Below are 11,558 nucleotides of genomic sequence, written 5' to 3' on the forward strand. Positions count from 1 at the left end.
TTAAATCCAAACCTAAACTCGCATAGTATCTTCTTTTATTACTTTTGTTTGCTAGTTTTTAGTGTTAATTTGTAATGGTCTAAATACTTATGGCGGAACTAGTTTTCTTATGATTGTTTAAATTCTAAAACAATATGTCGCTATTATGAAAAGACATGCTGCTATTGTGAAACTAATATGGTGTTATATTTATATTTTTATGAAATTAAAGTGTTATATATATTTTTTTGTTATTTAATTATGTAAATCCGTGGTCCTAAACCGATCCAATCCGTGTTTAAATGGATTGGTTCAGATTGGTTCCACGATTTAAACGGATTGGATTGGTTCCAATTTTCCAGGAATTGTAGATAATGGATTGGTCCTAGTTTTACCCCAATCCGGTCCAATCCGGACCATGCTCACCCCTACGAAATTGGATTGATATTGATGAAGATGGTAGAGTTAGATATGCATTATCACTCACCTCTTAAAATTTGGAAAGTTCATCTATATTAAGAATTGTATATCTGTTTAAAAATATCTATTTTGGGCTATCGGTGGAGGATAGCTATGATTGTTGTAGAAATTGCATGAAAATTAGGGGAATTGAAACTATTTTTCTCATTCATTTGCATCGGTCATTATTTCACATCTATACATTGCATATGTATATTGTTTTGAGAATAGGGGTGAATCTGGAAAGAAGTTGTTACATCAAATAAGTTGGCCTGTGTGTCCAGGGTGAAAGTCCCAAAAATCGCATGTATACATGGGTACCGATCCCGCGGACGGAATTTCCGTGAAATGGCAATAGTAGTGCTTGTATGGCCTACGTTTACATATGTCTCAGTTTACAGTTTCCTCCGAACAAAATTTCCGGGAAAGGTTATATTGTTTTGAAATTCCCAGAACGTGATTCACTGCCCTGTTTTCCATTGAAAAGAGAATGTTTATGAACTATGATATTCATTTCGCATTGCATGGTTTTTGGAAAAAGATAAAATATTTTGGCACAAGCATTGCATTTGCATTTCACACTTATAGCTTTGTTAAGATTCATATATTGTGTTAAATTATTTCTACTGGGCTTTGGCTCACCCCATGTAGGAAAAACATTTCAAGTGCTGATGATATACCTCCGCTAAGGCAATAGCTTGGGAGGACTTGGAACGAGAGCTTCTTTTGTGTGTTTATTGTATTTGTTTTTGTACAAGCCAAGGGGTTAAACTGTATTGGACTTAAGTCCACTTTTGTTGTAACCAAGCATCGTCTTGGAAAGATGTAAGCCTTTAGGGCATTTCTTATTTGTCTAATTTTCATCTTGACTCTCTAATATGTCAACTTTTGTAAATCTTAATTGTAAATCAATGAGAGATAACTGTTTTGTCATCTTGATCTCTTATTAATGTTGAGTATGGGTTTTAGCAATTGTTTCAGGGCATTACATAACGGTTAGCAATTATTGTTATGTTGAGTGGATTAAGTGTATGTATTACACTCGTATATTTATTTGTGTATCTAATATGTATGTTGTTGTGATATTGTTTGGGGGTCCGTTTCCTGCCGTATTGAGCCGGTAAATTGTGGCACATTGACAGAAGTTTTCTCGTCCTTTCTGGTTTGCGCCCGGTAACGTGTGAAAAGATGTTCATTTCTTGCCATATTGAGCCGCAAAGTGTGGCATCTTGTGATAGGTTCTTCTTCCTCCAGGTTTGTGCTCGGTAAAGTATAACCTTAGGGTCATTCCCCTCTGGGTGAGGCTGGTAAAGCATTATGTGTTGTTGGTGTATCATTTGCCATCTATGTTGTATATAGGTGGAAATGGGATTTGGTGTCGTTCCCCTCCAAGTGAGGCCGATAAAGCATTATATGTTGTTGGGTTGTATCGTTTGCCATATGTGCTATATGCCGATGGAAATATGATTTGCAGTATGTATTACTATCAGTTATTTATTTTTGGATGTGTACGTTTTCGATTTCATACTATGGTTGTTTCATGCCCTTAGGCCTATGGCCAGGAAAGGTGGTAGATATGTTGGTGAGGTGTGCAGTGTATTAGCATGTGGAGCCAAGTTATGACTTGTAGATGTGAACACGTTTTCAAAACTAAAGTTTGAATGGGACTCTTGTATGTCAACAAAAAAAAAAATTAAGAGTAAAGAAAATGGTTTTGAAATGAAACAAAAGTTAAAAAGAAAATGAATGATTTTATTCTGTGTTGAGTTAAGAGAACATTTTAGGAAATAAGAAAACATATCTATATATCTTTGGATATCAATTGTCACATTACTTATACGGTATGTTGTGGTGCATGCAATATGTTGTGTGTGTATATATATATATATATTCAAGATTCCAAATTAGAGAGAGAGAGAGAGAGAGAGGGAGAGAGAGAGAGAGAGACTTAAAAGGAGCAACGTATTTAATTGTTTGGTTTTAATTTTAGAATTAGTTTTTAAAAAATAAAAATTAATTTGACAAATTGAACAAAAAAAAATTATTTTTACCTCATAAAAAGTAAAATTAAATGATAAGTTGTTTTAATTTATTTATTTTTACTAAATTAGTATTTAGTTATTTTTCAAAAAAAAATAAAAATAGATTTTAAAAATTATACCAAACAGATAGGTTGGAGTTTATTATAAATATTAAATATACTAAAATATTAGTGTCAATTTCATAATATTTTAATATTATAATACGATTCTTATAAATAAATATTGCAAAATTCTAAACATATAAAAAATTTGATAAAAATGATGTGACAATGATATTATTGTAAATAATCCATCTTCAATGGTGTTTTATTTTCAAGTGAAAGATTCATAATGAGTCACATCATTATGTATAATTTTTTTATTTATATAGTATTATTCATAAATGTTAGGTTGATATGTGACAAAATCTAGCAAATGGTGAATTGGCTCGACAGGTGAAAGGCTTGTTTAGCAATAGACTTGGTCACTAGGGGTTTTTTGAAACGCGTTTTGCATTTACGAGGGTTGCAAATGAGCCAAGAAGCTCGACTTTATAAGAATTTTATTTATTATTTATGTTATTGAATACATAAATAATAGATTTACACTATTATTTATATATTAGTTAATATATAAATAATATATATTTTAAATAAAGATAAATGAGTCAAACTCGAGGTAGGCTTGTTTACTAAACGAGCCTAATATTCAAGTTCAAACTCGATTCGTTTGCTAAATGAGCTAAATCAAGTTGAGCTCTTAACAAGCCGAGCCAACTCATGAACAACTCAGTTCGTTTGCAACCCACCATTTACAACTCACCACTAACAACTTGTTTACTACTTGTATATGAAGCAAATTTGCTGGTATAGTCCAATTCTGACCTACAAGATAAATAAGCGGGTCTAAACCCATAAAATTGCAGGCAGGTATATTAAAGGTTTCTGATCAACCTTGCCAACTCTAACAACTACGTAGATGACGACTATTGTCAGAGATAGAGGGAGATAAACAAGCCACAGAGAGAGAGAATTGTCCATAAAGCTCGGGTGATTATCCGGTAGTCTAGGACTCCATGATAATACAATTGGTGGAGAATATGGAATATTAATTATTTATGTTAGGTGATTGAGGAACATAAAGGCATAATGAATGGTGATTGGTAAGGGCTAACAAGGCTAGGGCCATCGAGACAAGAATGGAAGCTTTTTATGCGATGTCATATGTAAAATTGAGAAAAATTGTCCGTGACCCTTTTATATTATACTAGTGATTGGGTATGTGCGCTTCACGTGACACATGATTTTTCATCAACTATTAATACTGTAATTATGTGTCTCTGAAATTGGTATGTGATATGTATACAAAGTATGGAGACTTGTATGGCTAAATTGATTTGTATCCAAAATGCAACTAAGTAAGAAATAAATACATACTTGACTGAAGAATTTAAATAATAAATGAGAAATTTTATAAATATAAAACATTAATTTATAACTAGATTATTGAGATCACAATCTTATCCTAAACAATAAACAATAAGCAAGTCCTTTAAATATATAGTGGGGGTGTTTGGTAGAACTTAAATCCAGCTTATTTCAGCTTTTAGCTTAAATTAAGTGATTTTTGTGTGTTTGGTGTAGCTCAAGTGACCAACTTTTAGCTTAAATTAAGTCAAAAAAGTGACTATTCTTTGAGTTGGGGGAGAGGTGCTTTTGGAAATCAGCTTAAGCGGGGAGCTAAAATTTGAGGGGCAAAATGACTTAAATGCCCCTCACACTTTGAAGTTATTACAAGTGTGCCATGTATATAAACCAAACTCACTCATTTTTGTCCTCGCCTTGAATCAGAGAGGCGATTTCCGGCGAACCCTAGCTCTGTCTCTCTTTGTCTCTATCTCTATCTCTATCTCTATCTCTGTCTCTGTCTCTCTGTCTCTCTCTCTCTCTCTCTCTCTCTCTCTCTCTCTCTCTGTGTGTGTTCAGATTCAAATATGAAGGAAGAAAATCGATTGAGAGGGACAATCATCGCCCTAGAGAGGCTCGCAGTAGCGAAGGGCGACGGCCTGCTGAAGATCTGGCCTCCATCGTAACAGCCTCGATCAAACCTAGCTTTCGACAGCCTCGATCCACGTCGGAGAAGACAAGAAGATAAAGATGAAGATCTTGGCCTCCGTCGTCGTCCCCTATCGCGATCGGCCGTGCGAGGCGATCTAAAACCCTAGCGCCGCTATGACTGCCGGAGCTAGGGTTTCAGTGTTCAAATTTTTTTTTTTTTTAAGGTTTTCAGTGCTTTTTTAATAAAAATAATAATAATAATAATAATTAAGCATTTTAGCCATTAATAACGTAAATTTTATATTAATTGATACTAATTAATAATTTGTAATGATTAATAATTAATAATTTTATATTAATTAATAATTTGATACTAATTAATAATTTGTAACAAAAATATTAATTGATACCTAATTCATTTGTAATTAAAAAAAGGGTGATTTACTGCCAAGTCCCGTTTCAGCAAATAATGGTCCATTAAGTCCTAGTTCAAAAACTTTTAACTAGTAAGTCCCATAATCCATTCAAATGACGAAACTACCCTTACCAATTCAAAACATTAAACAGATGATTTACATCCATTGTTGTACTTCATTCACTCTCTTACTCTTACTCTCTCTCTCTCTCTCTCTCTCTCTTAGTCGATAACACGCGAAGAGGTGGGGAGAAGTTCTGAGGAAGATGTAACCTGTCGGAGCTCCATTGCCTAACGAAGAACAGCTCGATTACTCCATCGCGATTGAGTATGACGACCCTCCTGTGCCCTACCAGGTCCCCAAGCTCGATTCACTGGACGTCGATTCCACTCCGACAGAGTTGAAGGATATAGCAGTAGCAGCAGCCGCCATTGAAGAAGCTTTAGGGAACCTCCGAATGGTGAGGGATATGGAGCAGGAAGGGAGAGAACGAACAAATGTCGCCAGAGAGAGAAAAATTGATTAATCGAGAGAGAGAGAGAGAGAGAGAGAGAGAGAGAGAGAAGTCAAGTGAGTGTGGCTATGAGACCTAAATAACGCAGGTGTTTGGAATCAATCAAATCTGTTGAGTGTGGCGATGAGACCTAACAGTAGAGGTATTTTATTTATTTATTTATTTAATTTCACTTCTTGTTTTTCTATTAAAATATTAATTTTATTTGCTTAGTCTCTAAAACTTCTTAGGTGCCGTTTGGTAACACTTACGTTTTCAATTTTTTGTTTATATTTACAAAAATTTAAAAAACTCAAATAAAAACTTGTTTGGTAAATTTTTGATTTATAAATCAGTGGTCTCAGTTTATAAATTTGGCCAAAAAATGTAAACTCAAAAAATGTGTTTCCATTTTGAGTTTTGAGTTTTTTTTTTTTACCACCCAACACTAGCCACCACCCGCCACCATCTTCCGCCACCACCACTCACCACCCACCACCCGCCTGTGACCACCACCCGCCACCACCACCACCACCACCCACCAGCCACCCTGTCACCCACTCACTATCACCACCCACCCTTCACCATCACCACCACTACCCACCTACCATCCACCCGCCACCACCGCCCGCAACCACCACTCACCACCCACCTGCCACCACCATCCACCACCTGCCACCACTACCCATCACCCACCACCACCACCACCACCCACCACCCGCCACCGTCACCCACCCACCCACCACTACCACCACCCGCCATCCGCCACCCACCACCCGCCACCACCACTGCCACCACCCACTCGCTACCACCCCCCACCCGCCACCGTCACCCACCCACCCACCATAACCACCAGCCACCACCATTGGCCATCCTCCACCCACCTGCCGTCACCACCACTACCACCACCCACTCGCTACAACCCATCACCCGCCACAGTCACCCACCCAGCTACCACCACCACCACCACCACCTGCCACCTACCCACCACCACGACCCACCCGCTACCACCCACCACCACTCGCCATCCACCACCACCACCACCACCACTACCACCCATCACCCGCCACCGTCACCCACCCACTCACCACCGCCACCACCCACCACCACCCGCTACCTACCACCCACCATCACCACTTTCCACCACCGTCTTTCGCCGCCACTTGCCATTTCTCACTCTTTTTTATATTTTTAAATTTTTTTAAACATTTTGTCAATTAATAAACGCGTTTGTAGTTTATGTTTTTTTAAAAATAAACAAAAATCAGTTTATAAAATTTTTGTAAATATAAATTGAAAATGTAAACATTATCAAACAGACCTTTAGTATTTAAGTCAGTTTATTTGCTTGCTGATTTATTTGAATCATCAGTGTGTTTTAGTTTTATAATTTTAAAATTGAGAATATTATCAGTTTAAAATTGAAAAAATGATAATATTCTCAGTTTTAATATTGAAAAAAATTGAAAATTTTCTCAATTTTACTAGATATTTTTGAAAAAATTTTCAATTTTTTTCATGATTAAAATTGAGAATATTATAAATTGAGAATGTTCTCAATTTCAAAACAGAGAATAATTTCAGTTTATAAAAACTAATAAATTTCTCAATTTTTTTTTCTAAAAATATTGTCAATTTTAAGAAAATTTTTAATTTTTTTTATGATTAAAAATGAAAATATTATAAATTGAGAATGTTGAAATTGAAAACAAGGTTCAATTTCAAATCCCGTTTCAAATCCAGATGTTGACCTTGAATCAGTCGATTCAATTTACTTCATTGACCGAGCAAAGATAGTAGCCTGGGTTGATGAATCTGACGGAACATCATAGCTTACTTGCTTCTTTCTCCTCTTTCAGTTAGGGAGTGCTTATATATATAACTGGTTGGATTGAAGGGTAAAAATGTCTTCTTATTTATAAATAGGACTTATTAGTTCAAAAATTTTTAGATAGGACCTAAGCTACCGCAAAATATGTATATAGGATTTTTAGATAATTAATCCTTAAAAAAATTGACACCTAATTCATTTGTAATGAAAAAATGAAAAAAATTATACTAATTGATAATATTAATAATTTTAGTATTAATTGATGGTAATTAAGTCATTAATTGACACCTAATTCATTCATAATGAAAAAAATGAAAAAAATTATACTAATTGATAATATTAATAATTTTAGTAGTAATTGATGGTAATTAAGCCATTAATTGACACCTAATTCATTGATAATGAAAAAATGAAAAAAAAATTATACTAATTGATAATATTAATAATTTTAGTATTAATTGATGGTAATTAAGCCATTAATTGACACCTAATTCATTGATAATGAAAAAATGAAAAAAAAAATTATACTAATTGATAATATTAATAATTTTAGTATTAATTGATGGTAATTAAGCCATTAATTGACACCTAATTCATTCCTAATGAAAAAATGAAAAAAAAATATACTAATTGATAATAATAATAATTTTAGTATTAATTGATGGTAATTAAGCCATTAATTGACACCTAATTCATTTATAATGAAAAAATGAAAAAAATTATACTAATTGATACTATTAATAATTTTAGTATTAATTGGTGCTAATTATATTAACTTTTGTAATACTAATTACATTAACTTTTATTAATGAAATAATTTTTTTTTTTAAATTAAAACTGAAAAAATGACAAAATAATCATTTTTATATCATATAAGGGAAAAATTGATAATTATACAGTAAAAAGATATTTTACAGCTTATTAACCAAACACTACTCTGTTGCTTAAATTCATAATCTCACAGCTGCACCAAACAGGCTAACAGCTTAAGGTTCACAACTATAAGCCATAATCTGTTAAGCCATAATCTGTTAAGCTATAATCTATAATCAATTTTCCACAACTCTACCAAACGGGGCCAGTATTACGTAAATCTTTTTCTATCAACTTCCCACTTCAATTTTTCATAATCCGTACCTATAATACAATTGAAAGTATGAAATTAATTGCACAATTACATAATTTTGTTTAATAGTTCATCTTGTGATACAAATTTATTGAACCCACCATTGCATATTATTTTCATACTATTGGTATAAGAATGCATTAATATCAATATGTAATATATTTTTACACATCAAGAGTTGTTGAGTCTCATTTTCTGTGCCACGAATATCTTCCATGATGAAAAATATAATGTTGGGCATTAGTATATTTTAATTTATGTAGGAAATGCGGAATATTTTTTTTTAAGAAAATAGAATGATATTATAGCTTAATATTTTGATTGATATAGGAATTTCACAATTATTTTCAAGATATTTATAGATCCATGAGTGTTTGCAGGGTTACTTTCATGAAACTGTCAAGTTACATAATTTATTATCGTATCTATAAGTAATCAGCATAAAACAAAAATTGATCGAAACTTTTTATTTGATGTATTTACTTCATGTATCATTGAGTTGTTGCGATAATGTTTGGGTATCATTTGATTTTTCCTTATAATTTGACTAAAATGTGTTCATGATGTGCATTATTTTTCTTAAACTTCACAACAGATAGGACAATTTTTACTTTAGCTCGTTTAACTTTGTTTGGAGAGTATATTGCAATAGATCTTTTGTACTTTTTGTTTCACCATTTTTTTATTTTTCTTATTGCTCGCCATTATAACTCATTATAATAAAAATATTTTGATGAGTAAGAGTTTGAAACGATATCATATTGTTATGAATTTCAAAATTCATTTTCCCTCAATAATGTGATTTTTTCTGTAAAGGGAAAAAAAGTACAATTATTGTTGTGATAGAGGTATTTTGCAGTGTCTTGTTTTGTTATTGAAAGAATTTGTTGTGGACACTTATTTGTATGATATGTATGTATGTATGTATTGAACATAAGTTGATAGGAGAACAACACATATTTTGTAAATTTTTTCCTAACAAATATAATTATATTACTAAAGCGATACATGTTAGAAAATTAAAAGTATCCGATGGTAATATAGCATTACAGATTGAAAATGTATGAATACAATAACATATATAAAGTTACATTCATATATTTTTATATAGTTATAGACGTAGACATTGATATATAAATATATATATATATATATTTATATATATATATATAAATATATATATATATATATATATATAAGATACCATAAAAGTAATATATGAAATCTTTTGTAACAATATAATACAGGTAACAGTGAGAAGTTAATTATTCATAATTAAATAGTTGGTTATAATGTAAATGTCTAGTATTACATTTTTGTGTGTATACACCATTTTTTAATTAGACTATTAAATTTACATAAAAATTGAAAGGAATTTGTGAATAATTTGTGTAAAATTAGAGATTAGTGAAGAAAGATTTAAAAAAAAAGAAAAAAGAAAAAAGAAAGAGAAGTTTATAGTGTTTGGTTTGGTTTATTTTTTCAAACTTTTGTTTTGAATTTTTTTATTTTCGTGTTTTTCTGTTTTTTTAATAACCCTTTTATTTTCTTTTTAGATTCACTTTTTTTAATACTTTTTATTTTTTAATTTTAATTTTATTTTTTTGATTTAAATTCACTTAATCTAAATACACTTAGAAAATAATTTGTTGTGTATTCTTTTTTTAAAAAAATATTAATACTAAATAATAATAAAAATAAAAAAATATATAATAATAATAATAATAATAATAATAATAATAATAATAATAAAATAGTACATGTTTGAATTTATAATTTTTTTATCAATATTTTACTTTTTAATTCTATTTAGATTATTAGATATTAGATTTTCATGTAAAAGTATAATTTCAATATAAAATATGAAGAAATTCTAGTATCTTTGAAAAATTTAAAAATCTCCGAAATATTGATTTGTGATTATATTTCAATTTTAAATAATGAATAACAATATCAATTAAACTATTAAAGACAAATCGACACAACTATTTGCCGTGGAAGAAACCATAATTGGAGTACTTCCAATTGTAATAAAAAATCATGGGCCAAAACCAGAAAATGATCCACTAAGAAGACAAAAAAGAATTACACAAGTATGCCCTCAATTATCTAGCAAATCCATATCCAAATTAAACCGACCCCTATATACCTTTTCCACCACCGTTTTCACCTCGGAATTGTCTTGCCCAACGTTGAATCCACAACACCGATGTCGAATCCACGACAACAAGCCACTTTGGAATCCACCAAATCTTCAAGCCCAAATTTCTCGGAATCTACTGAAAAACAACTCTCTCTTTTGTGAACGAAATAATAAGAATTACCCTTGATGTTTGATAATTTGTAATTCGTTGATCAATCAATCACCTTCTATACACTAAGAAGACTCACATAAAATAGCCTTCAATAGAAAACTCTTTATTTTTTCTTTCTCTTTAAAATTCTAGATGACTTAAACCTTAAAACCAACAAATTGCGCACTTTTATAGTAAACTGAATCGCGAAGGTCGCTCGAACACACACTTCATTGCTCGAGCGATGTGAGTGAAGGCAATGCAAAACATATAGGCTGACTGCTTGAGTGCAACTTTCATCACTCGAGTGGTAAAACTTGCTTCTCAGAAGTTCAGGCTCTCTACAAAAGTACTGGATGATGGTTTTCTCCGCTCGAGTGCACAAATGATCACTCAAGCAGTCAAATAATTTTGACAACATTTTTGTTTTTGTAGTCAACAAAATGACAAATATGAAATAATCAAGATCACAAACTCCACTGAATAGGCACAATTTGGGTTGGATTAGCATCTAAACATTCGCATCCTCATTGAAACATAAGAGCAGATAAAATTACAACTGAAAGGAATTTTGTCAAATGAGATTGTCAATTACAAAAACTTAACAATCTTTAATCACCAAAACTAAGAAAATATATGAAAAATCAAAAATTTAAAAATAGATTTAAAAAATAAAACCAACAAATGTGATTCTTGTTTAGAATTTTGACATCATACATTGGTTATTAAAGCACCATGTAAAATATTATAGTTCATAAAATATAATTTAAATAAAAAGAAAGTGTATGAAGATACTTGCGAAATTTGGAGATGCAGTATAAATCTTTGTTTTAAAAATGAATGCATACAACTTTAAGATTCAACCAAAATTATCCACAATCA

This window comes from Camellia sinensis, chromosome 5, assembly GCF_055761805.1.
Source record: "Camellia sinensis isolate YWXY chromosome 5, ASM5576180v1, whole genome shotgun sequence".
Classification (NCBI taxonomy): domain Eukaryota; kingdom Viridiplantae; phylum Streptophyta; class Magnoliopsida; order Ericales; family Theaceae; genus Camellia; species Camellia sinensis.